Source organism: Mastomys coucha, unplaced genomic scaffold (genome assembly GCF_008632895.1).
Source record: "Mastomys coucha isolate ucsf_1 unplaced genomic scaffold, UCSF_Mcou_1 pScaffold15, whole genome shotgun sequence".
NCBI classification, from domain to species: domain Eukaryota; kingdom Metazoa; phylum Chordata; class Mammalia; order Rodentia; family Muridae; genus Mastomys; species Mastomys coucha.
The window spans coordinates 133,626,883-133,654,756 of NW_022196897.1; the positions used below are offsets into that span (position 1 = coordinate 133,626,883).

Sequence of the window (27,874 nt, forward strand, 5' to 3'; positions counted from 1 at the left end):
GCATCCTTTGATTTCCCTCAGTTGATTTGTTTGGGTTTGTTTGTCTGCCTGATTTGACCTCTTTTATGTTGAAAGAAGTTTACTTATCTGGAGAACTTTAACAGCCTGTTCGCATTAACAGAGTTACTGAGAAACTGATGGGAAAGGGAAACTACAAATCTCCCATTTGCCCCCTTGTAGGGCGTTGGTTAGTGAGGAAATAAAGGGGTGGGAGAGACCTGCGTTCCACCAGAGCTCAGATACCCTTGACGGGTGGACGCAGGAGACTGTCTCACACTCTTCACACAGCTGGGAAGACACTAACCCCAGTCTCCGGTGGTGGGAGGGAGCAGTCCAGGGTCCCTGGGCCTCACGGAGGCCAAGAATGATATCTTCTAGCTTTTGGACATTGCAGGACATCGCTAGATTCCAAGGAAGAGCTGAGAATGGGTAGGGGCTTTGGGGTGGCAATGGGAAAGGAAAAAGGGGGAAGGAGAGAGAAGGCGCTGGGTGGTTCTCACTTGGGGTGAGAGTCCTTGGTCCGGTCTGGCCACTGGAAATGCTGGGAGGCTTTCCTGTGGGGGATTAGACGCTGCTCTTTAGGGGAAGGCCTCAGCCACTGTTCCAGCACAGCGAGTCTAGATGAAAGGAGGCAGTCCATAGTTTTCAGGCTTTAGCAGAGATAGAAAAAGACAGAGAAGGTAGAAAAGTAGAAGCAGGCCATGGCCATGTGGAGAGGGGAAAAGAGAGGGAGAAAGAAGGCAAGAGAGCAATAGCTTAAGAGAGAGAGAGAGGAGGGGTCAAGCAGCCCCTTTTATACTGGGCTGGGCTACCCCAGGTAACTGTGGGGCGGGGCATACCTGGCTGTGGTCAGGTGACTGTGGGCGTGGAGTCTAGCCAGAATACTAGGAGCTTGGGGCATTGTCTAGCCACATGATAATGGTGTCAAGAGCCTAATGCCTGGAGGCATAGCTCACTGTTCTGTCCCTTGTAGAATTTTTTTTACTGGGTCTCTAGAGTAAGCCTCACTCAACCAGAACACTGACTGCCTTTCATGGTCCAGCATCCCCTAGGATCTACTCTTGCCATGCTGTCCTCTATCCTGGAAGCTGACCCATGTGCCATGCTCACCACTCTCCTTTATACATTGACCTCTGTTGGAAGTATCCAATGTACAGCATTGGTAAGAGGCCAGACATCAGGCAAAGAAGACCTGCCCCCTACTGAGCAGGGGCTGTACACCGTCTTTGAAGGCATCATACTCAGGAGTCACTTCTCTTCAACAGCTTTTCCTTGGGCTCTAGGAATTATTTCTCTCTTCTTCTCTTATGATCATGTTGGTTTCTGTTAGTCACATGCTCTTCCCATTAAATTGATCCTTTACTAAACTCTCCTCTTTTGAATGTGCCACCTGTCTTTCATTCAGAGGTCCTGATCATTACCAAATTAAGGTCCAGGACAAGGCTTGGCCATGGGTGGCTTCAGTGCAGTATCATTGGCCTTTTTAATGGAAGAAATCCATGCACATCCATATCAATCAGTAAGGGCTCCCATTAAAAAGCTCCACGGACATTTATATACTCACAGTTCTAGATGTCCAGGTGCAATGTACGAGCAGATTTGGTATCTTCTGAGATCTTTTTCCTTGGCTTGTAGGTGGTGTCTCATCCCCGTGTCTCCCATGACAGTTTCTCTGTGCATATGTTTGATGTGTCTGTATTTACATTTCCTCTTCTAGTAAGATCAGAAGTCACGTGATATACAACTCCCCACACCAACAGCCTTATTTGAATTCATTACCTCTCTGAGACCCTGTCTCTTATTAGAGACATCTTCTTCTAAGGTTCTGTGAATTTGGGGGCAGGGAAGTCCATCTTAGGGAGCTTTCCCTGGCTATATTGAGCACCACCAGGATCTACTTTCACAGAAGAGCCCTTTCATCCATGGTAGAGGGTACATGTTGGACCATTGTTCATAATGAAAGGTCTTAATGAGTGTCCCTGTTTTTGTTCTTACAGCTGATCCTCCCTGCCACTGAGGGTCCAGGATTCTCTCTTACTTTGGGAGAAAACAAAGTGATCAGTGACTACTCTAAGGTCAGGGAAGATCTGTTCTGGGTTAAGGAAGGTATCGCCATCTTCCCTCTCAGCTCTGTCCTTCAAGTCTGACCTGGGGATGCTGGAATGCTTACACATGACTACTGGTGCTTTCTGCAAAAATACTGCCTAACTTTCTAATGTTAGTCCTTCCACGGAGACTTGGTTCCTGCATTCCACTCATTTGAGATGTTACTACCAGCTCATCAGTTCATTTTACCTTAAAAAAAGAAAGTAGACTGCCACATATCCACTGATAGTCATGTCTACCTTAAAGCATCACTCAGTAAATGTCTTGATTTTCTTCATCCTGATGAGACTGCTATACCTCTCTCTACTACACCATAATTTTATTGATCTAAGAGTGAGGACAAAGGCTTGTAATCAAGCTATGCTTAGCCATAGGTTCACAGTGATCCTTAAAGTCCCATAGCCTCATCTCTCAAGTGCTAAAAACGACCTCTGCTCATCAGTATTTAGGATTCCACAGCAACTAAATGGGGCTAGATTTTAGATTCTTTTGTTGTTGAGTATTTATAATTTTTAGTGTAAGGCAACTATTTTATGTTGAATTTTTTATTATTTTATTTTCAACATCCATCAAAATCCTCTTGTCTATTGCAACTCAGAAAGAACTCTAGAGCTTTAACTTCATGCCAAATTCTGTAAATCTACCTTGTAAGCTCAGCCATCTTCTATCCCTTGAACCAGGACCACCCTTCTTTTATTATTATTTTCACTGAAATAATAACCTTTTGGTTTCAAATAACATTAGATCTATAGACAAGATAGCACAGAAATTGCTTGTATTTAGGCCCTGCTTTCTCCAGTTATTCTTTTCTTACATTGCAGGGTATTCCTATAAGACCCTTAGGACCAACATTGGTACCTCCGTATAACCATAATTGTTAAATTCACACTTTATTGGGATATCAGAACTTTTCCCTCACTTCCCTTTTTTCAATTTCAGAAACCCTCCCACCGAAAGAATCTCTTTATTGTGTTTCTTTGGTTTCTACTGACTTATAACTACTTTTTTTCCCAGACTTCCCTTGGCTTTGATAACTTTTATAGTCTCAAGAAGCCTGGTCCTGATGTTTTGTAGAATGTCAGCTTTCTGAAGCTTTCTTCCTGGATAGGCTCTAGCTTGGGCAAGGGTGGGGATGGGGGAAGTCAACAGGAAAGTGTTCTGGTCCTAATATTATGTCCAGTGTTCATACTTTTAACATGACTTCTCACTTGTACTGTGTCTTCTGTTATTATAACAAAATCATTGAGCTTGAGTCATTTGCTAAGAGACTAAAAACTGTAATTTGGCCCAAGGTTCTAGATGCAGATAAGCATACAATGGAAAAACTGAGATCTGATTCATATTGGGAAGGGCCTCTCACTGCCTCATCACCTGTCAAAAGGATGCAAGCAAGCACTACAGTTCTCTTTTTCTTTCATTTTGGTTGTTGTCTATCTTGTTGATTTTATTTATTTTCTGTTCCTCCTTTGAAACAGATTCATGCTATATAGCCCAGCCTTTACACAAAATGCCATCCCCTACCTCTATCTCCCAGAGTAGGATTATAGGAGTGTACCACTAGGTTCTTGTAAAGTCCTCAATGCCATGCTAAGACTATGCCCTCATGACTTCATGGGAACCTAATCCCTACCTAAAATCCCTGCCTCTGAAAGCATCAGCATATCAATTTCAGCATTAAATTTACAAAACATGAGCTGATGGGGGCCTGCTTAAACCACTGCATGATCTTTTCTTCACCCCTAAAGCTACTCTCTTTCCATGTTCTACTACTTGGAAACACTACAGCTACACTCGGGGGTAAGAGCTAGTCCCTTTCTTTGATGAGCCAGCTCCTGTTTTATTTTTACAGCATTAAGACATGGCTCCAGTTTACTGAAGTCTGCACACAGGTGACTGCATGTTACTCTGTACATATTTAGAAACTTTTAAGTAGTCAAAGATGAAAGCCAAATGGTCTCCTGCTCCCTGCCAACATCCTTCCTCCTGTGATAAAACAATTGTCTTTTCTCAGAAATGATGTCTGTGATTATTGCATGACAATGAGTCTTGCTGCAAGAGGACCTTGTGAGAAGGTCTCCAGACTGTCAAAAGAATCACATTTGTACTTAGATATGGGGTTCAGGAAGTTATTATGTATTGACATGCATTGCTTTGAACTAAGTCCACAATTCTGTCATTAAAAGCCCCAAAGGAGCACACTGGCAAGCTGAGGCAGCGCATGGGGACCAAGGTGCTGGCTCCTGCTCTTACTTTATTGTCCCCTTGTTCCCTGGATGGTCTCTGTCTTCAGTGCCATGAATGTATGGTGTAGAGAGCACTTCTGCACACATCCGTATATCACTGGGATTTTCAGGAAATCAGTGAAGAGTTCTTCATACTCCTTAGAGCAAGGAAAAAGGCCCCTGCTAAATGAGCACTAGCTGGAGGACATTCTCCAGCCCTCTGTGTTGATGGGAGGACAGCAGTATGGTACATCTAGCAAAGGGATTATTTTCCTCTAATACTACTCAGCATGGGTTCAAGTCCTAACTAAAACAGGAACATGGTCTTAACCACTCAAGAGCTTTGAAGAGCACACTGACCCTTCACTGCATCCTACAATCCCTCTTTCCTTGTCAGGCTCTAGTCCTTTTCTTTCCACTTCCTTCCTTTGGTGTAAGTGAGCCCTTGGATGTAAGTCTTTGAGGGTTGTGTCCTTTTGCTTCCTGGTCTGGTTCACTTCTGCACTGCTACTTCACTTCCATACAACTCCAGCTTCTATACAGGAAGAACAAGTGGAAACTTCCTAAGCCATTCTTGGAATTATTTATAAGACCAAGTGTTTTTTTTTTTTTTTTTTTTTTTCAGTGCACTGGTCAGGGTGGACCCATGGGCTTGACTGCTAATAACACTGCTTCTCTGTATAGAATTAGAAGTGACAAATACATTGGACAAGGTAGCAATCCATTTGGTTTATCCATTTCCTTCCTCTCTAATTCATTAAAGACAGAACAACCATATCCATTTACGCCAGATACCAGGGAATGCTGGAGAAAAAAGATGGAACCGACAGACCAGAACAGTGACTCTGTATGCTACAGGAGACCAAGCTAGAGCCAGAGTACATGAAGGGTTAAGCCACAGGCACCAAGGCTTCCAAGGACACTCCCAGGAAAAGGTGAGGCCTGCCTGACAAACTGATGGTCAGCCCAGTTACATAAAGGCAAGGGTTATTTTTATAAAGAAAGTAAAGAGGCAATCTCTTCCAAACAAATCCCAAATGGGCTGAGAATCTTTCCTGTAAAATAAACACACCCAGATCGTAGGAAGTACAAAGGGATATGTTTACAAGGAGCTGAGAAGCTGCCTGGCAGCAACTGGGATATCTGTAGTCTACCTGTAGATGGTGTCCTTTGTGAAAACCACAGTTTGCTAGTCATTGGAGCTCAACCAGTATATCTATAGAACCACAAATGTTAGCTATAGAGTGGGGGACTGGAGGAGGCAGATAGATCTAATTGAAGAAGAGAAATAGGATAGGTAGTTATGGATGGACGGGGTGGGTAGGACAGGAGATCTATTGAGGAGGAAGGAAATGTAGGGAATAGGGAAAAAGACAGCAAAAATTAAAGACTGTTTCAGGAATTGTATAGAAACCTAATTAATGTAAGAGGAGCTTCTTAAAATATATACATACATAAAGTTGATCTAACTGAAATTGCCAAGTAATGGGGGAAACAGAGCCCTAACTGGCCATCGCTAGTCACTAAATGAAGATTCCTGTCCCAGGATTAGGTTATATCTAATTGAGCTTTTGGCCAAAGAGATCCCGTGGGAATCCTCAAATAACTCAAATTGTTGCCAAGACAATTATAATTGCTCTCCATAAAACAATGGCAAGGCCACAATGCTGAAGACAACACCTACACAATTCATATAATATGAAGAGGTCAAACTGGTAGCTAGAGCCTTCACTCCTATGTGTTAGCTTCTTAGATACAGGAAGGTATTCTGCAAATACCAACCAGGCCACAAAACCTTTGACAAACAATTCATCTTACCTGCAAGATGTGCTGGGTTAATGGCGATGCAGAACATGTGGAAGTGGCTAACCTAAGCCAGGAGAGCAAAACCATGCCTGACACTGCCTGGATGACCAGAAACTAGAGACTGGATAGACCCTAGACCTAGGATATTGGGAGAAATCAATGAAATGATTCATAATAATATTCTGCTATATTCACAGATCATTGTTGCCTATCCCATTGTCATCAGAGTTCCTTCCTCTGGCACCTGATGGAAACAGAAACACAGATCCACAGTCAAACACTTGACACAGAAGAGCCCAAATTGAAGACCTCCATAGGGCCCCTTCTCTTGGAGCTTGGGCAAAAGGGGAGGAAGAATTTTAGGAGCCAGAGGGTTGAGGACACCATGAGAACATGTCTCACAGAATCAAGAAAGCGGGGCTCATAGCGGCTCACAGAGACTGAAGTAATCAAGGGGCTTGAGTCTGCAGTTGGTCCTCTGTGTATACATTATGGTCCTCAGCTTTGTGTTTCTGTGGGACTTCACACAGTGGGAGTGGAGATGTCTCTCTGTCTTTCTCCTGTTTTTGGAACTCTTTCCCTCCTACTGGCTTGCCTTACCCAACCCTGATCGGAGGGTTTGTGCTTAATCTTTTGTTTTTTTTTAAAATAATTTATTTTTCTGTTCACTTTACATCCTGATTGCAGTCCCTCCCTCCCCTCCTACCAGTCCCACCCTTACAAATCCCTTCCCCCATTACTCCCTCCTCTTCTCAAAGAAAGGGAAGCCCCACCTTGGGCACCACCCTACCCTGGGACAACTACTCCCAGCAGGATTGTGTGTAGTCTTATTGTATCTTGTTGTGCCATATTTGGTTGATATCCTTGACAGGCCAACTCTTCTAAAGGGAAATAGAGAAAGAGTGGATCTGGGGCAGAGGGGAGTTTGAGCAGAGGACTTAGAGGAGTTAAGTATGAGACAAAAATTTTTAAAAGGGAGAGGATGAAATGACTCCTATTGACATTCTGCTATACTCTTAAGCTCTGTGCCTTGCTCAGCCATCATAAGAGGAGCTTTCTCCTGCAGCAGATGAGAACAAATACAGAGACCCACAGCCAGACATGCAAAGACTGAGAGACCTGAGAAAACTCAGCCCTAAAATGGGATGCCTCTTTCAAATCCCTCCTCTAAGGCCTCAAGGAACCCTATAGAAGTGGAGGCAGCAAGAGTGTAAGAGCCAGAAAGGAAGGAGAATACCAAGAAAAAAAAGGCCTTTTAAATCAAGATGACCAAAGAATATATGAATTCAGAGACTGGGACAGCGTGCACAGAGTCTGCATGAGTCAGCACCAAGTCCTCTGTGTATGTATTGTAGAGTCTAGTTTAGCATCTTTATGGGATTCCTCGGTATGAGAATGAGTGGGTGTCTGTTTTTCATGCTTTCTTTTAGGCTTTTTCTTCTTTTGGTTGTTTGTTTTACCCAATTCCACGGTGTTAGTTTTTGTTTTACCTTCATATATAGTATTTTATTTTATTATTAGCCCTTAGAAGCCAGCTTGTTTTCTATTAAGAGACAAAAGTGAGTGGATCCGGATGGGAGGGGAGGTGGGGAGGAACTGGGAGGAGTAGAAGGAGGGGAAACTGTAATCAGGACATGTTTTGTGAGGGGGAAAACCTACTTTCAATAAAATGGAAAAATAACAGGCACCGTGAGACTGACTTTTAAAAGCATAAACACATGCACGTACACACACACACACACACACGCACACACACACACACACACACACACACACACACGCACACACACATTTTGTATCTTAAAATACTATTCCAAGATGCCTGCAGAGGCCTATATCCCAGTGACTGATCTGAACCATTGAGCTTGAAAGTGTTTTCTTAAAAATCCAAGGGAGAACATTGAGCTATATCAGTGGCCACCTGCAGGATATGAGACCCACTGTTCTTTAAGTAAATCAATTATTTTTAAAGGCACATGCTTTAAAAAAAATTCTTCCCAGTAATTTGTTTTTTACTTATGTGTTTCTGGCATTCACTTATATTATGATAATAAGAAATGTAGAATACAGTGAAGAAGTATGTATTATGTAAGCGTGCATGTAAATGTACATGTACAGGAGCCCATGTGAGTATGTGTACGCAAATATGTGCTTGATATGTGAGTATTTGATTCACCACAAGTAGCTTATAAAAGTCTAGGCCATCCAGTTAAATTTAAATTCACATTATAGAATGCATAATATTTTACTATAACTATGCTCACAAGTGGTACATTTAACTATTGGAAATGCTGCAAGGAATAAATGTGAACTACAATATCATTCATTGTATATTCAAAGTCCAATGTAAATGGCTATTCTGGATCTGTACTTTTTCTGGCAATCCTAGGGAACATGAGAGTGAGGAGCTATGTCAATAAATGTTCACTCCCATGGTGTGAGTCTGTGTATGTGTTTGTGTGTGTGTGTATGTGTGTGTGTGTGTATGTGTGTCTGTGTGTATCTGGTTTTGCGTGTGTCTGTGTGACTGTCTGTCTTTTGGGGGGGTCTGTGTCTGTGTCTGAATGTGTTTGTGTATCTGTCTGTCTGCGTGTGTGTCTGTTGTTTATATCTCAGTCTGGCTGTGTGTGTGTGTGTGTCTGTCTATCTGTCTGTCTGTATGAATCTGGTTCTGTGTTTGTTTGTGTGACTGTGTGTGTGTGTGTGTGTGTCTATGTCTGTGTCTAAATGTCTCTGTGTGTGTGTGGATTTGTGTGTCTGTGCATGTGTGTCTGTGTTTGTGTCTGAGTCTGGCTCTGTGGATGTGTGTGTGTGTCTATGAATGTGTACATAGTGATGTAGTTTCTACCACCAAATGGAATGACCAAGTTCTGCTCTGCAATTTGCTCCATCCTCCAAAAGGAAATGGGACCAGCATGGATAATAAAGAACACAGTATGATTATTCTGAAAGCCGAAAGCTGTACACATGTTAAAAGTGTCCATTTCAATAACTACAGTGAGTGTTGGTGAAAACATCAACACTAGATGTATAGTTTAGTGAATTTCCAGATTAGGGATCAACTCAAAAGACTTTTTCCCCCCCTGAGGCTCGGAGTTCTTCAAAGGAAGGCTCTTAAATCATACTTTCGCATCATCGATTCCATACCTGAGAATACTGAGCTAAGAAAATGAGTTCAGTGACTTCATGTGTGGGCAGCAGGATTTATGAAACAGGAATTAGCTGCAAATCAATGAATTCAATGGAGAAGGAGCCGCGGACCCTTTGAGAGTTGTGAACACCATAATGAAATCTGGGCTGTAAACCCTTTGGGCTGAGGAGCTACAAGCCAGTGCAAAACAGACAGAAAAACACACTCAGAGAATGTCTGGCTTTTTATGCAGTGTATATGAAATGACTAGTAAGGGAAGAAAAATTAATGTGAACTTCAGAAAAGAAAAATAGATTGACTTATTTGGAAGAATTTTTGTTTCTCAAGAAGTTTTCACTGTGTTACATCTGAAGCTAGGAAGAAAGACAGCCGGCGGATGATGAGGAAGACATACATGGGAGCACAGTATGATGATGTCCCTGTGTTTGAGCATCACAAGACCTCTAATTTTGCATGCTGACTAAAGCATTAAAGAATGAAACTGGAAATCGACTTCATTTGGAAAGAAACTGAGCACACACGGTGTTTTCAGCAGGTATGGTAAAAGTGAACTGTGAGCCTGAGAGCACGTGTGGCTCTGTCTTTAGTAGAGGCTGGGGGATTGCTGTGAAGAAGGAAATCCCTCATTCTGAGACTGGCCTCGACTCAGACCCTGAGAAGGTGATTGTGAGGGACTCCTGCTAAAATGCAAATGCCCTTGGCCAGCCAGCCAAAACTAGGACTTGCTCAGTGCTCCGGTGGAAGGTTGGGGTGAAGGACAAACATCTTGTCGTGCTACTGCAGATGGCTAATTGATGCCTGTCACACTGTGCCTTGTAGGCTTCTGTTCCAGGAAACTGACTGGAGCAGAGAGGGAATGAAGAAAGAACACACGTGTACAAAAGAGCTGGCTCAGGTAGGTTGTGCTCACTCTGAGAGAGTGTGGTACTAACCACACAACCCAGAACGTCAATGCATTAATCATGTACAGCACAGGGGAGGCCTTAGCTAGTCTCCATAGATGGTATCTGTAGACGAGCAGTCTCAGACTGTAAACACCTAGGAGGAAGTTGTGGTCACTGGATTTTGCACACACTGATCAATCACTCATACACTGTCAACCAGGGCAGATCTTTAGAACTCTAGGCCTGACCCCTATGTGGAAGGCTTTGGCAATTTCCCATGAATCCAAGGCTTTGATCTTTGATATAGGCAGACCATATCAAACAACATATATTCACTCAAGATGTCCTTGGCTCTTTACAACCTTGGTACAAGTGCTGAAACCGGTTCTCAATATAACATGTAAGTGCACATGCCCTGAGAGAAACACCTAGATGTCACATCAGAATTACAAAATCATTAAAGTAATTGTGTCATTTTCTTTTCTTGTGGCACAATGCTTGACAGAATCAACTTAAAGGAGAGAGGATTTACTGGACACATTCTTTTAAAAAAAATTATGTACAAAGCAGTGGACTTAGTCAGTGAACTTTCATATGCATCTTGGTTTTGATGAGCTCCCCCACTCACTTCTGCCTCCTCCAAGTAACTCCCATTCCACTGTTGGGTCACAGGCATCCTATTACCCTTTCTCCCCACCCCACCCCACCTCCCATCTTTAAGACGCCATTTTCCCCTTTCACAGCCCCTTTTCTATTTTCATGATCTATTTCACCCTATACACACATATACAAATTAAAACTAGTATGGCCATATAGGAGAAAACATGCCATTTGTGTTTCTGAACCTTGGTTACTTTGTCTAATATAATGAATTCTGTGTATGTGTGCCACATTCTCTTTGTCCATTTATCTATTTACAAACATCTAAGTTTTAGGTTCCACTTCTTAGCTATTGTGAAGAGCAGAGAAATAAGCACAGATGTGCAAAAAATTCTATGATAAAACTTAAGAGTCCTTTGGGTGATGCCAGGAGTGGTATAACTGTCATCTGGCAGTTCTATTTTTAGGTTTTTGGTTTTGTTTTGTTGTTTTTGTTTGTTTTGTGTTTAATTTTGTTTTGTTTTTTACTTAAGAAATTTCAACACTAGTATCCATAGTGTGTGTGTGTGTGTGTGTGTGTGTGTGTGTGTGTGTGTGTAATCTATATGGATCATATATATATGTATATATACACATACACATATATACATATATAACCAAGTTACATTCCTAACAATAATAAACTGTTTCCTACAACTTTACCAGCATTTATTGTCACTTGTTTTCTTGATAAAAGCCACTCTGACTCAGTTTTTATTTTATTAATTGTGTTGTTTGCAAATATCATACATGTTTACAATATAACTTGATCATATCCATCACTCACTCTCTCCCTTCAGCATCTCCCTGTACTACTCTTAATATATCCCCACTTTATGACTTTTTAAATTTTATAACTCACTAAGTCCAATAAGTGCTGTTCACACATGCACATATATGTGGACCCACTCATTAGGAATGGCTACCCTACCAATGACAACACACTCACATACAAAAAAAAGCAATTCTCTCTCAGCATCCATCCACAACCATTAGCTCTTTGGCTAGGGTGGAGTATCAGAAGCCCTTCTGTCCTCCATGACAGAATTGTTAACTGTTGATCGTGCCAGGGTCTCGTGAAGATCACCACAGCTGCTCTGAGTTCGTGTGTATAAGATCCCTTTCAGGTTCAGAGTCCAGGATTTCACTGTATTCCTCCCCATCCTCTAGCTCTTACTTTCTCTCTGCTTCCTCTTCCACAATGTTGCCGGAGCATTGGTTGTGGGGAGATGCAGATGCCCTAATTAAAGCTGAACACTTCGAACTACTTGTTCTCACCATTTTCAACAGTTATGCATCTCTGCATTAACCACTACCCTCAACAATAAGGACCTTCTCTGACCAAAGTTGACATCAGCACAATACTATGGATATAAATATTTGGAAGGTTCTTTGACAACACGACTGTCTAGCAAAACAACATCAATAGATTCTTTCCTAGGACCTGAGATGGTCCGAGCAATGGATTTTGACCAACTCTACAGTACCAAGCATGAATTCGCCCTTGTTAAGCAAGGTTCAAATCCAATTGAGGGAGTAATTGGTTACTCCTAGAAACAGTCTTAACACTATTGAACCAGTGGATGCATCTTTCAAGCTAAGTCATTTTATAGCATGTAGGGTTCAGTGCTATAAGGTCACAGGTAATTTTCTAGTTTAACTGCCTGCCCAGCACACTCCAGAACTGTGAAAGCTAGCCAGCAGAGAGTTTACTGTTCAGTTCAAGTTTCATTTCTCTATGTCCTGCACTTCAAGGGTGTGGTGTGTTCAGCAATAAAGTCTTACCATCTAGCAAAGAGACAAAGGGAAAAAAAAGCATCCCTAGGTTTTTTGGGTTTGTTTTTCTATTGTGAACAGATTTTTTCCTAGTTTATTTGTCAAGTTCATTATTGGTATATAGGAAAACTACTTGATTTTCATATTTAGATTGTGTCCTGCAACTTTGCTGAAAGTTTCCTCAGTTCTAAGAGCTTTCTGGTGTAACAAATAGAAATTTTAAGTATAGAATCATGTTATTTGTAAATCTGACTTCTACTTTTCCTATTAGTATTCACTTTATTTCCTTCTCATATCTTACTGCTCTAAGACTTCCAATACTATATTAACAGGAGCAGAGAGAGTTGGATACCCTTACTTTATTTCAAATTTTAGAGGAAATGCTCTCACGTTTTCTCATTTAATATAATGTTGGCTATAGGTCTGTCAAATACCTTCTTTCTTATGTTAAAATATGCTTCTTCTGTGGCTAGTTTCTTCTTTTATCATGGAGGCATACCAAAGTTTTCAAATGCCTGTATATGGTTACCCTCTATTGGAGTAACCATGTGAATTCTGTTCTTAAGTTTATTTTTATGGTTATTACACTAATTGAACCAACCTTGCATGTGGGGATGAAAGTAGCTTCATCATGATTTATTCTTGAATGTGGTTGGTAAGTATTTTGATGAGAATGTCTGCATCTTTTTCATGAGGAATATAGTTATATAGTTTTCATTTATTGTCTTTAACCAGTAAAAGTATCAGGGTGTTACTGTCTTTAGACTGAAGTTGGCCATGTTCTTACCCTTTCTACTTTGGAAAACAGTTTGAAGTATTAGTGTTAAGTCTTCTTCAAAAGATTGATAAAATTCAGAACTTTCTCCTCCTGGTGATCACATGGGTTCTTCCTCTTCTTGGACCCTCATTCTCATCAGTCTCCACAAGTCAAGGGAGGTTTACTACACTGACATCAGTGCTTCCCTCCCTATGAAAAAGAACTCTGTGATAGACATCTGCTTTCTGACAGAATTTACTGGTCTGAAGCTTCCACTATCAACTTACGACCTTGCATCAAGTGACCTAAAGAATGAATTGCCTACATGCAGGGCTTCTTGCTACAGTCCAGGTGAGAAAGTTACAAATCACCACACTCTAAATTGCAAGGCAATTATTTAAGCTGGTAATAGAGAGTGGGCTGATGCCGCAGAAAGACTCTTGGTACAGAAGCTTGGGAGTACAGCACTTGTAAAGGCAGACCCCACAAAACCAACAATAACATCATTGTCAGATATAGGTCAGGGGAACCTTGTAATACTTGTTTTAGTTATACACACAGTAGATATTTTGGTAACGCACTTGAGCTATGATCATGTTCATGGAAGTCTAGAATATGTTGCCAAGGACTGAAAAACACCTTCTCATACATAGAATTGAGTCATGGTAAGATCAGGGTGAGATCACCTTATCTCAGCCACTTCACTTTCCATGACTGAGGTTCTGGGGCGGGGAGGAGAGAAGAAGGCACACCGCCCTGCATACCTTTGTGGGCCATTAATGCACTCTCCAGAGCTTCACAGCATACTTCCTGCAATCTCATGTAGTTTTGCCAAGACAACGAGGGTGGAGACCTTTTCTCTGGTTCTTGAGCCACACTCTGGCTACTCCTAAATCATCTTCCAGTTGCTTTTCCAGACCTTGTCTCTAGTTTACACAGTGCCCAGTGAGAATACTTCATGGTCAAGAAAACTGAAATCAACTGACAGAAGCAATGTCACAGTTGGGTGTCAGTGGTGGCTGAGAAATTTCCACTTTTGTTGATTTCTGTTTGTATGAACCAGATTTATTGTATTTTAACTTAACTTAAAAAAAAAACCTGCTTCTAACACATCTTATACAAACCTTCTCACCTGTCACCTTACCTGGAATCCTTGGATCCTAGTTAAGGAGATCTAGTCCTCATGGGAGGAAGTCATAGTAGAGTACATGGCAACAAGAATGTGTAACAAAGGTCATTCACATATCAGCACCTCAGGAAGCAGAGAATAGAAGTAGACTAGGAGTCAGGATATGACCGTCAGGCCTACCTCGAGTGCCCTAGGACTGCTAAACTAGATCCTCTGTCCAAAGTTTCCACAGTCTCCTCAACCAGCTCTACTGGGTAGGGCCCAAGTTTTCAGACATAGAAGTCAGAGATAAACAGTTCATATTCAACCATGTGCTTATTTCCCATGTGCTCTAATCTATCATCTTTATGTTTCTGTGAATTCATGGTTTTTTTATGTCCTTCATGGTTTAATCAGATTATAGTTGTGTTAACTTCTGAATCTCCAGTTCCTTTAATACATGAGAAGCGCACTTGTGGGTTTATCTTTGTTTTGAGAAATCTCTGATCCTGGGAATGTCAAGAGATGAAACAGAGGTTTGGGACAATGTGGTCTGTGGCCAAGGGAAAAACAAGGTTGAACCATAAATAATGCTGATCCTCCTGAATGTGTATAGTTGTATTATTCTAAAACCAAAAAGAAAGTCTTGTCTGTATGACAAAGATATGGATCTGCTCATTGGAAATGGCATTTTATGGCCTTGCCCTCATTATCAATCTACCCCGTCTGTTGGAGAGCAGTATTGGGAGCAAGAAGGACTGACTAAATCCATGGGGACAACTTTCCCATCCCCAAGTGTCATGGTGAAGTTCCTTTCAGGCTCTGGTTGAAGGACAAGCATGAAATCCAGTTTAGGGCATTGAGTTTTGGCTTGGGGGCTAGAGTACTCCTGATGCATCTCCCACACCATCCTATTATTCACTGTGCCTTCCCTCTGTCTGTTTACACAGAGCATGAAGGATGGATCTTATTTACCTCCAGATGTTTTGCCAAGACCTGCTCCCATCCTGCCGACCCATGTTCAACTCCACAGAAGTGTGGAGAAGGCTGTCTCAAGAGTTCACATTCTTGTGATTGCTCATTATTAAACCTTCCATCCCCTGGTTGAATTGCATGCTCTAAATGTTGACTAGCTTAATTTGGTCCTGGAAAACAACAAACACTCAATCACTCACTTTGCTTAAACTTAATCACGCTAGTGATTATAATATGGTAGTGTTGGCAACTTCTGAGTCAGCATGACTTCAAGATTCCGTTCTTGAAGTAAAGAGGTTGAGATGGACAGTAATTCTTAGGGATTTGTGTCTCCACTTTCCTTTCAAGAATAAAGAGAACCCCTTTATACCTCATGAGGTAGGTTCCCATCACTGCTTCGAAAGGAACCATAAGTGGGAGGCTACAGCCTTTATACCAGTACTCACCTGAACAATTATCAATGATGTGGGGTCATAATTAATGAACCAACACCTGGATGAATAAGGGCCTTCTCACTCTTGTGAGGATGGCAACTCTCCACTGATGTAAAAGTGGGTTGTCATGATGGGAGCAAGTCATGGGGAAGCACCCGGGGATAAATGAGATCCATCCTTCATGCTCCATGTAAACACAGAGGGAAAACACAAAGATCAAAAGGAATGGAATGGGACATGAGTCCAGTTTCAAGAATACTCCAGCCCCCAGGCCAAGACTAGGCAAGTTTCCTGGCTGAGTAATAAGCATGATTATGTCACAAATTTTAGCAACGCTTACAGCACAATTGGTCTCAATTACCACAGATCATCCAAACAAATGAAGATACCAAGATGTGCTCTTACTGCACTAGCCCCCTGATAGTCTTAAAATGGGAGGTAAATTGGAAAGAGATATGTTCTGAATTAGATATCAACTAAGCAAATAATTCGCGGCTCATTTTAGGAGAATTGGGTAAGTGAATATCTTTTCAATCTAGACAAATTTGTAGGTAAGAACTCTGTTTTCTCCCTTTTATTAAAAATAGATTCTTTTCTCACATGATATATCCTGATTATAGTTCCCTCTTCCTCTACTCCTCCCAGTTCCTCTCCAGATTCCCTCCCATCTATATCTACTCCTTTTCTGTCTCTCATTAGAAAAAATAAGCTTCTAAGGGATAATAATAAAATATAACAAAATAAAATATAATATAAAACAAAAACTATCATATTGGACTTGGACACAACAACAAACAGAAGAAAAAGAACCAAAGGCATAAGAATCAGAAACTTTCTCATTTGCATGCTCAAGAATCCCATAAAATTAATAAACTGGAAGCCATAATACTGAGAGGACCTGAAGGAGGCCCTGTGCATGCTGCTTCAGTCGCTGTGAGTTCATATGAGCTTTGATTATATTGATTAAAACTGTTTTAACCCAGTGGATGTTTCAAACAATGAATTAACACAGGACTTGTTTTAAATATGTGCAGTGAAAATAAAGGAAAGCTAGTGAAACATTGGTTCCAGGAATTCCCCAGTTTTCCATTTTGATTTGCATCAGCTCAGATGCCTTTATGGCAGGCAAAGAAGGTCCTCCCATGGACACTAAGACCTTTGCTGGACCTAGTAGATGATGAGCAGCCTGGCCATCTAGGACCCAGGCTCTTCCCTTCTCTGCTTTGCCTCCTCTTTGTTTGTCCCCTCACGTGTGAACTGACTGAGGCAATTCCAGCAAGCGAAATCTGTACATTCAACATCCATCATCTCTAGACAAAAATGACCATTCCCTTATACAAATTTGTTACAGTGAGGAAAACTTTGCAGAAACCGCCAGTCTTCTTTGTGGAAATGATAGTTAGAGCCAGTCAGATCTTCATTCCTAACCTATTGCTTGCTCAGCTCTCAAGACCCTGGACGACTACTCCCCAATGTAGTTCCCTCTCTTCACATCTACACAAAGGAAGGAGTTCATACCCAAACACAGCCAGAAATTTGACTAGGATACTTTTCCACTTAAAGAAAAATACTGGCAGTCCCAGGGCAACAGTCAGATAAATTCAGGGAATGGTAATTACAAACAATGTGGCTTTTTTTCCAGATTTTACATCACTTCTAAACCTTTATTTTAAATACAGGCTAATTTACTTTTAGATAGTCCATGTGTACAACCTTGAACATCAAGCTGAAGCAGAGAATAAGGCCCACTTATGTTTTCTCTGAAACATACTCCACAAGGGGTAAGATTGTAGACAGATAGAGTCAATGTTAGCTGTGCTTTAAAACATCAGAATTCTGACACTCCTCAGTTTGCAGTATCTAAGTGGACTATTCTTTATTCTATACCTGATGCTAGAATTCCCACAGAGCATTACTAACTGCATGTTTATGTATCTGAATAGTATAATATATTGGACTGCAATTCCAACACTGTAGAAATTTAGTTTGGTTGGCATTGAATGTGGAAGAGAAGTCAAAGTGCCATGGGACTTTAAATAATTTTCTTCATGTCCTTGTAATGGTTTATTTGAAAATAGTTCAGGGAATGTGTATCAAAATGGCAATGCTATGATGTTTATCCTAAGACATTTAAAATGTAGCCAGTTCAAGCCAACTCCCAAATAAAGATTAATCCAAATGGCATTTCTGGCAGTTTCCAAAGTTGGGAAGCTATACTATCTTCTCATTATGGCTTAGCACGGTGGGGGTGATAGTGGGGACAGGCCATGGGTCTCTATATCCCATGTTGGTTTAGAGATGTCCGCCAGTTATTTACAGAAATACAAAACCTACTATCGGGGAGCAGCTGTATGTCCAATCTCTATTGTTCCTGTGTTGCATCTTCTCTCTCCTGTATGCTCAGCTAAAAGAGACTTCTGCAATGGGTTAGTTTGCAGCTACATATAAAAAAAACAATTTTAAATTGGTTCCAGCTGGTAACGCAAAAGTGGTGTTTGTATCATTCATGTCCAACCTGCTAATCCCTTGGGTGTCTTGAGGAGGGAGGACTGTGGTGCTCTGAGGCATTATGCTTCTGGGTATAATTTGGCTCTGGTGGGATGCAAGTGTGGTACTCATAACAGGACACCAGTATCCCCCAGGAACATTTCTGAAACTCCATTATAGGACTACGCCTAAACAAGCTGGATCAAGAAACAGTCATCTGAGTGCTCATGAGGGATTCCAATGCCCTTTCAAGTTTAATGTTTTAAAAATATTTTTCATTCTTTTTCCCACAAAGGAGCTATATTCAATCAACTTTTAAAATGAAGTAGGCAAGATGGCTCAGTAAATATAGGCATGTACTTGCCAAGAGATCTAATAACCTGAGTTAAAACATTGGAACTCACAAAGCAGAAGGAAAAAATAACTCCCACAGGTGGTCCTAGGACCTCCACTCCATGTGTTGTGGTACACACATGTGAGCATGCGCGTGCTCGCGCGCGCGCGCGCGCGCGCGCGCGCGCACACACACACAGACACACTTTACAATGTAAGGAAATACAAGTCTAAAGCCAGATACTGTGGTATATACCTAGAATCCCAGCACACCAGAGTCATTTGAAAAATTGAAGCCACTTTGGGATACATAGTTGCAGGGCAGCCTGGTTTACATAGTAAACTTTGTCTCAGAAAACAAAACAAGAGTGTAATTGTGTGTGGGTGGGGATGGAGAGAGAGGGAGGGAGGCAAAGAAAAGGAGGGAAAGAGGGAGAGAAAGAGAGAGGGAGGGAGGGAGGGAGGGAGGGAGAGAGAGAGAGAGAGGGAGAGAGGGGGGGGGAGAGAGAGAGAGAGAACTCTGAGAGTCAAAGGGAGCACTTTGGTTTGTATTCCTGTAATCAAAAATTCTGTCTGTTTCCAGCACGGTATTGCAGATTCCTGGTCTCTTGAATGACCTCAAAAGCTAGACCCAAGATGTGCATAGGCTCTGCTGTTCATTAATTAATCTCAGTGGGAGCTTTCTTCCAGCAGCTTGTCCCCAAGACAATGCAGAATGGCCTTGTTGGAAGTCTCAGCCATGCACATTGGAATTTAGGTAGATTTCTTCATGGAACCAGTGGCCAATGTGTTCTTGTGCTGTGTGATACAGTATACTAGTGCACCCAGAAACAGAGTGAGGAGCAAGTCCCGACTCAAATGACAGTTCCTACACATTGTGTGGGACCCCTCATGTGCATGCTGTGCTTGGGCCATGATAAAAAAGAGCCTCCCTAGGACCACTGAGCTGAGCTCTGAGGTTCCCCTGAGACCAGAATATTCTGATCCCATACTAATCCTTAAGGCAGAAACTTCATGGAATGTAAATATTGGCTGAGGTCTAAGAAGACTCAAGAAAGAAGGCCAGTCATGTTTATAGCAATGCAATTATTGAGCATCATCATGTCCCACTCAGGAAAGACAGTGGCTCTATGCAGAAGCTTAACTCTGTCCTAGTATTAAGGACAAAGGAACTCCAACAATGGGAGAAAATGAATGAAAAGAAACAGAAGAAGGATCAAATGTAAGTCCAGAGATGATACAAAAGGAATCTCGTGGTGCCCATCACCACGAAGGCAAAGAAGCTGTCTGGCCAGGCCAGGCCAGAAAAGGATGAAGACGGCTTTTTAAAGCAAGTAGATGACCTCTAATTAGGTAACTGAAACCCTCCAGCTGCCCCTCAAACTCATGTGCAGCTACAGGACAAAGAGATGACTCTTTTGTGCTTCTTAACCATCCTTCTGAGCGTATCCCATTCACTGAGCCAGTGGGTTTTGTGGATGCGGGAGTGCTTTGGACATGTGTAAGCCTAACACAGATGTTATCTCGGTTTGAGACAATTGAATCTATTTTTGCCTGAGTTTAACCAGAATTTTTTCCTAAGATACCCTCGATAATTAGAAAAAGCTCTAAAATGCTTTTCATGGAGTTTCCAATAGAAACCCTTCTGCCTTGCATGTTCTCTCTCCTCATACACAACTGGGATCTTCCCCGAGTGGAAAATCTAGAATGAAGCAAGAGTTCAGTCCAACAGTCCTCCAGAGTTTTCTTTGAAGTGGATCATGTGGCTGGCAGTGTCTAGTTGCTGGCAGTCATGGACCGAGTTTCTTCTTCCAGGCTGTGAGGGTGGGTGTCTAACCATCCCAAGCCACTTACTCCTATAAAAAAAGTAACTTAAACCCAGTATCGTCCATTCTGGTCTATAACAAGCAGCCAGAAAATGGTCAGCTTTTAAACAACAGAAATATATTGCCAATAGTGCTCAAAGCTGGAAATTCAAGGTCAAGGTGCTGGCGGGTTTGGAAACAGAAAGGCCAGTCCTGGCTCATATGTCACACCTTCTGGCTGTGTCCTCATGGCAAAAGAGACCATAAATCTCCTCTACATGATCACTAGTTGTAGTCATAGGGACTCTGTCATCATTGTATAATCACCTCCACCAAGCCATGCCTTGGAACACCATTACTTTGGGGGCAGAAGAATTTCAGCATGTGATTCTAGGGGGACAAAAACGTAGTCCACAGCACACACATTAACCACTCTCACCCCTAGCCCACTCTCCACTAGGCAGATGCCCCTGGAAAAAGTGACTTGTCTTTTCCAAAAAAGTAAATTGCACTGAAAAGGGACTGGAGAGCCGTACAGGGAGGGTGTTGTACGTGCTTCACGTTTCCTTCCTCTGCTCATTCCCAGATCTCAGGAAAGTGGTTAAAACAAGGCATGAACTACATGATCTTAAGAAGGACCAGCTAAGCTAGCCGTTCTCTCCCTCTAAGCCTTCCATATCAAAGCTGTGCAATTTTATTGTAAGTACAGTCTAGTAATACATCAAAGTTAGAGACAGATTCACAAGCACTCTGAACACAGCAGTTGGGACAGTCTATAAACAGAACACTATGAAGAGGAGCCTGTGCCCATTCTCATGGATTTCAGGCCTCGATGCTGTGCCCACCCGCATTTCTGTCTATGTGTTTTTTAAAAAAAAACACTCACAGGAAACCGAACTCTCCTTGGAACAAGAGACTGTATTATAGATGTGCTTGACACATCAGAATTCTGAGAAGTTGCTTAAGGTGGCTCAGGGCTACTGAAGCCAGCATCTGATTTGATCTATTGAAAAAGATCTGCCAAAAGTCCCTTTCTTCACCAGCCGTGCATATCCTTGTGCCATCTTAAATGAATCTGTCCCTGATGGGAGCACAGAGAATGAGGCCCGAAGGACAGGAGGTGAAGCTACCATATACAAGGTACGACCTCAATGACCAAACCCACCAGGCCTTAGCTAGGGTTTTTCCCAGTTCTGCTTTGAGATCAAAAATGAAAAGATACCAGGGTTCCACAGGGAACCTTAAGGTACTGAGCCACAGCTTCCTACAAGCTTCTGGGTACGGTTCTATTACTCAGGATGTGGGAGCTTTCAGGCTCAGCTTCAGTGGAACTGATGGACAGTGTCTCAGACAGGAACTCTATCTACTCTGGATGGGACTCACTACACTCCCTAGCCCATTCAATTATCTCTCAGGAACTAAGAAGCTCAGAGACGTGGAAGCAGGAGGTTCTTGAGAGGAGAAGGGCAGTCAGCAGCTGGAAAAGAATCCACACTGTGATGGGGGTCAGTGGAGGTCAGGAGCCCTGGCTTACTTTTAAAAACAAACAACCTCACACAAAATTCAGATAATTAGAGGGAGAAAGACTCACATGGTTAATACTAGGGTTGGGAAACCTTTTATACAGTGTTACCACAAAAATGAAAAGTGATATTTCAATATTTCAATAGCATAGAAAGTCTGATAGTATCATACAAAAAGAAAACAATAGTCACTAAAAATATGAAAAAATAATTGTTAAAAAAAATCCACAGAGGAAATATATGTTTAAAATGCTTTTAACTTCCCCAGTCTTCGCAGGAAAACATCACACATATAAACAATAATTTGATACAGTTCCTTCAGAAGAATATTAGTGAACACTGTTAGGACAGGGATAAAAATAAACCCCCTCGTACCACTCTGGTAGAAGTGCTGACTGCCAAACTCATTTGGGAGAGTATCTACCAATAGTTATTAAATCCACATAACTTTTGATCCAGAGTTGGTATTTTAAGATTCCTACAATCTAGAAACATATAAACCAAAAACTTTTGGGAGTAATGAATGTGATTAAACTTCATAGGAAAAACTGCAGATAATCTAAATACTCATCCAAAGGGGGATAGTTATGGCAACAGAGAAACACATTCTACAGAAGATTGTGCAGCTATGAAAGGGTAAATAGTAAACTGTGTACACTGCAGCGAGAGAGGCTGAGATCAATCAAACACACACAAGGGGATAACATTATATTAGGCCTGAGCACCATTCAACAAAATCAATCAGTCAACATACAAACTGCTGCAAGGGTTAGGTGAGGCTCAAACCCTATGGGTGGTTCTCTCTGCGGTATCCCAAAGCACAATAAGCCAAGGCAGTCACCTGTGTCACTAGGTTGTCCTGTGTGGCAAGAGGTCATACGCAAACTCATCTGCAGGTTGGCACTCCATCTTCCTCCCAAAGCTATGATACGCAGAGAACTGACTTGGGAGTCTGGGGATGTGTACACAGTGGGAAACAGAAACAGGGGAAGAGGCCAGCAAACTGGAGATACAGCTGCCTGGGCTGCGACTGTTGTACCTGCTTCCTCCACTTTCCCTGTATCCCATAACATTCTCAGACCTGAGACTGCCAGGTCTGAGCCACTCCTCAAGTGTGGAACCAAGTCCTTTCTGTGCTCTCAGAGATGCTATCCGAGCCTTAACTATATATGTTAATTTTGGTTAATTTGATCAGATATCTTTAGTAGTGGCTGTCTTGCAGATTCATAGACACATTGGGTATTTGGCAAGCTGTATGAGCTATACCCTTTTCTTCTTTTTCTTCCTTTTTTTCCCTTTTTTTTCCCTGTATCAAACACGTGCTTTGATACTTGTAAATGCTAGGCAAGTGCTTAACCATTGAGCTATATTTTAGTCCTGGCATCCTTCTTCTAATATACTGGCTCAACCTCCTCCTCCCCCAAAACAGTAGGCATAGTCTAATAACTATCTAATTAAACAGAATGACCAATGAACTTTGGCTTTCTTATATGATGAAGTAGAGATCACCTCTGCATTATATGAGGTATTTTAGCTTCATATGCTTATCTACCAGCTGATCTTTCTTTTAGGGAGGAAGGACTGTCCTCAACACACTCTGGAGATTGGACTCAAAATGCTAACCTAATACATTTTCCTCCTAGTGTGTGTGTGTCAGAGTTCTCCAAGAAGAGTACCTTCAGCTGATGCTGCAATGAGCATCCAAAGCAATGAGACAGAATATAATAATACCACAGAAGCCAGAACCCACCACACCCACTCAAGACATTTGTGATTGCTGAAGTTGGCTCCATCTGCCACTACTCAGAAGACCGCATGTTGCACAAGTCCCTGGAGACTAATCTTCCAAAGTGCAAAGGAAAAAAAGGATTGTCCCTCCAATTATACTGAGAGAATGCAAGTCTTAAAGCCGTAAGATTCTGTTTCAGGATTCTTCTGGAAATTTGGTTTATAGCAACCAAGTCCATGTTCAAAAGGAAGTGCCTCTCTTAATCACGTTAAATGTCACATCACAAAATGGCTCTTTGTTTTTTCTCTAACCCAGGATGTTTGAAATCTCAGATGGTTCTGTGTGAATATCCAAGGCCTTGCAGGCTAGCACCAAAATGTCAGGTTCCAGGTTCAGTAAGAGACTGTGTTTCAAAAGCAACAAGGTAGAAAGAAATAGAAAGACATTTGGCATTGAGCTATAGACATGGAGGAGACACACACACACACACAGAGAGAGAGAGAGAGAGAGACAGAGAGACAGAGAGACAGAGAGACAGACAGAGAGACAGAGAGAGACAGAGACAGACAGAGACAGAGACAGAGAGAGACAGAGAGAGAGAGAGAGAGAGAGAGAGAGAGAGAGAGAGAGAGAGAGAGAGAGAGAGAGAGAGAGAGAGAGAGAGAGAGAGAGAGAGAGAGAGAGAGAGAGAAGGGAGAAAAACATATAGACACCAACAAACCCAGCCTTTCCACTTCTTCCTTCTTCTGGCTAGTCCACATTATACGTGGAAAAACACAATTTCCTTTCTAATCTTAAACACAATGGCTCATGTCCTCGATGTTGATGTCTTTTGACAAGGGCTGGCAGGATTCATCACTGAATTCTCAGCAGTACTGATATGGTGAGCCTGTACCCTGCACATTGAAGTGTCCACAGTTGGGTGAGTGCTGTTCTGCTCCAAATGTTCCTAAACCCTTTGTTAGAAGACAAAGTACTGCAGGCATGCTTCTCTGACTTCCTTTATTGTCCATGTTTTCTTAGGCCTTCTTCCCCTACTTTTTCCAGAAAACACCTCTAGGGGTGGGGGTTTCGTTTTCCTTTTGTTTTCAGAAATGCTTTGAGCATTTGGCTTCATACCAATTAGACTATGTGTAGGACTTTTCCTAATTTCTAACATAAATATCCCCTCACACCTGAGTCATGAGTCTGTGAGCCTCATACCATCCAAGTACCATTGACTTTCAAATCCATTCTAGGTCCTACTGTCGTCTTCTCAAAGATTCTGTTTGACCCAGGGCCTGAACTTTCAAATTCCTTAGACTCTAGCTCTCTGACTAGTTACGAACCATTAATCAGAAAAGTAAAAACACAAAGGTAAAACAGTATATGAAATAAATTGACTAAAGCTGTAAAATTTCTACAATCTAGAAACATGTAAACTAAGATTCATAGGAGTAGTGAATGAGATTACATATATGAAAAAAATGGAAATAACCCAAGTACTCACCCAAATGGGGAGCTACGTATGTGGTCAGTGGAACACATTCTACAGGTGTTTCTCATTAGAATGCTAAGCAGCAGGTGCTCAGTATATAAGTCAGGAACTAGGAACTGCGCACATAGGACAAGGATATGCTTGAGTTTCTATACAATGCACTAGCCCATTGTTATTTACCTGTCTCCTTCTGTGAGAGTTCCTTGCAGGCTCCATATTGTGCTGTTAAAACAGTGCAGTTGTAGACAAGACCACCATCAGATTCGCAGCAAAGGGACTCCACCTGAGAGGCAGCATGAGGGAAAGGATCTACTCAATAGGGTACTTGATCCATTGATCTGTGTAGATAAGAAATGAACCATGACCTTCATATCACACATAGACGTCATTATAGAGAGTTAGTCATTATAGAGAGGTTGAGTGTAAAAGGCATAATGATAAAACTTTTAATGGAAATGAGAGATGGGTTTTTGTATTCTTGAGTATGTCATTCTCAAAAACAATACACAGGCAGAATTCTCAAAACAGAAGATGAAAAAATAAGAACCCTGTGCAAGGATGATCACCGAGTTCAAATCTCCAGCACCCATCCAAAATCCAGGCATGCTGTGCTAGCACTTGTCTGTAACCACAACACTGGGGATGGTGTTGAAGACAAATCCCAGGGCCTTGACCAGCCAGTCTCACCAAAATAGTTAATTCTGGGTTTGTTAAGAGACTCTGCCTCAAAAACTGAGGTGAAGAAAAAGGAAGACACTCAACATATGCAGTGTACATGCACAAACACACACACACACACACACACACACACACACACACACACACATACACGAGAGAGAGAGAGAGAGAGAGAGAAAGAGAGAGAGAGAGAGAGATTGACCCTCTGGCAACACATACTGAGGGAGTAAAAATAACCATATAAGCTTAGAAAATAAATTTGCAATAAATATATTATGTGTGTGTTTTCAAAGCTATCTCAAGCTTTAGGTACAAAATAGAGTTAAATAGTAGTTACTTGGCACTTACTGTACATTTTCCATAGTACAAAGAGCTTTCCATAGCATCCTCTGTGTTAATCCTCATGAGAATACCCTGTGATAGGTGTGGCTAGCTCCACTTTCATAAGACAGGGGAGAGTGGGGGGCACTTTCCAGAGACAGATTAACATATATACCTCAGCTCACACAGATAATAACAGCGTATTTGGGAGTTTTCTATTTTAGCCAGTTTTCTTTGGACATTACACCTAACATTAAAAGCGTAGGGGAGGAAAGATCTGCTTTGACACAGTTTCTTTTGTGCCAGGGAAGACCAGACAGAGCAGTATAGCATCTCACATCATTGTGGACAAGACACAGAAAGAGACTGGAGACCTGGAAGAGCCTTTGAAGGCACTACAATGCCCTACTGTGGCCAGCTACCCACCAGCTAGGAGCCAGCCATTCCACTTTACAAGCCCTACATGCAAACTGTAACAAGAGTTAAAGCCAATCACTGTGGGGCCAAATGATGAATGTATTTTATCCCAGCACTTGGGAGACAGAGGTGGGGGGCCCTGGGATGCCCCTGTGACTCCTCAGCTATATTTTCCTGACCTTAGAAGGAAAGGAATCCTACAGTCTTTCTTTTCTACTCCATGCAATGGAGAGCTCATAGACAAAATACTGAAGAGAAGGCAGTGAACCGTGTTCAGAGCTGTAAACCTGAAAACCCTAGCAAGCCGATCCCAAACTAGCCTAGTTTTCCAAGCTCTCCCCATTTAGGCACAAGGCTTAAAGTCTCAGGATCATTGGCACTGGGTACATCCAGGGAAAATGCCTAGAATCAGGCATTGCAATTCTTCAGCAATTTATAAAGTTCTTCAAAGGAATCTTGAAGTTGAGGATTCTCAGAGATTCCAAAACTTCCTAGATTCTAGGCAGAGTTAGGAAAATTCAGAGACATCAACAGAGAAGAAGTGTCCCACAGTTGTCTAGGTTGGAGCTTCTGCTGCTGCCACACATCTCCTTTCAGCCTGATTTTTAAAAATTAGTACACAGTAAAGTTGTAACTGTGGGGCACAGAGTGGCCTTTCAGTACCTGGACATAGTAGTCCTGGTTGGATCAGAGTAGTTTGTTGAATCTAGTTCCTTGTCCTTCCCTCAAGTTCAGCCTTCTCCCACCTTGGCTCTAGTTCTTCCCCAAGATGCAGGCGAGGTGGACTGCTAGACATCACCTGCTGTGCGGTGGACGGCTCAACAGTCGGTCACCTGCTGTGCATGCACCAAAGTGTGTGGCTCTGTCACAGACTAAGAGAAACCACACGCTGAGAAACCAGCGAAGTCAGCTTCCTGCTTTCTATCTTCTTGGAATACAGACTGAACTCAAAGCCCCCTAGGAAAGTCCATAAATTTCCAGGGCATAGAGATAAAGTGACTGGCACCAAAGTCAGAGTGTGAGTCATATCAAAGAAATTCAATTTCATTCTGCTCGACAGGGATCACACGGGGACAAAAATATTTACTGGTGGTTTTTTTTTTTTTTTAAGTCTACAAAAACCAAAAGAAGACCTTGCTTGCGGCTGACACATGTGCATACGTGATGTTTTGGGAGAGGAAAAGTTATGAAATGGAAAGAGAAATGAAGAATCAGAAATAGAAAAGTTTCTACAAAAGAAAAAACT

At 41.9% G+C, this 27,874-nt stretch overlaps 1 long non-coding RNA gene across 2 annotated transcripts in view; it reads right to left on the reverse strand.

Annotated features, from left to right (window-relative positions):
- LOC116091096 overlaps window positions 1-27,477 on the reverse strand; it is a 48,399-nt gene extending 20,922 nt beyond the window's left edge. For both annotated transcript variants that reach the window (XR_004118940.1, XR_004118939.1), the window contains exons 1-2: window positions 27,292-27,477; window positions 25,393-25,495 (exon numbers count right to left, since the gene is read on the reverse strand). This is a non-coding gene — a long non-coding RNA (uncharacterized LOC116091096). The remainder of the gene's footprint in view (window positions 1-25,392; window positions 25,496-27,291) is intronic.
- Window positions 27,478-27,874: the final 397 nt, after the last annotated feature.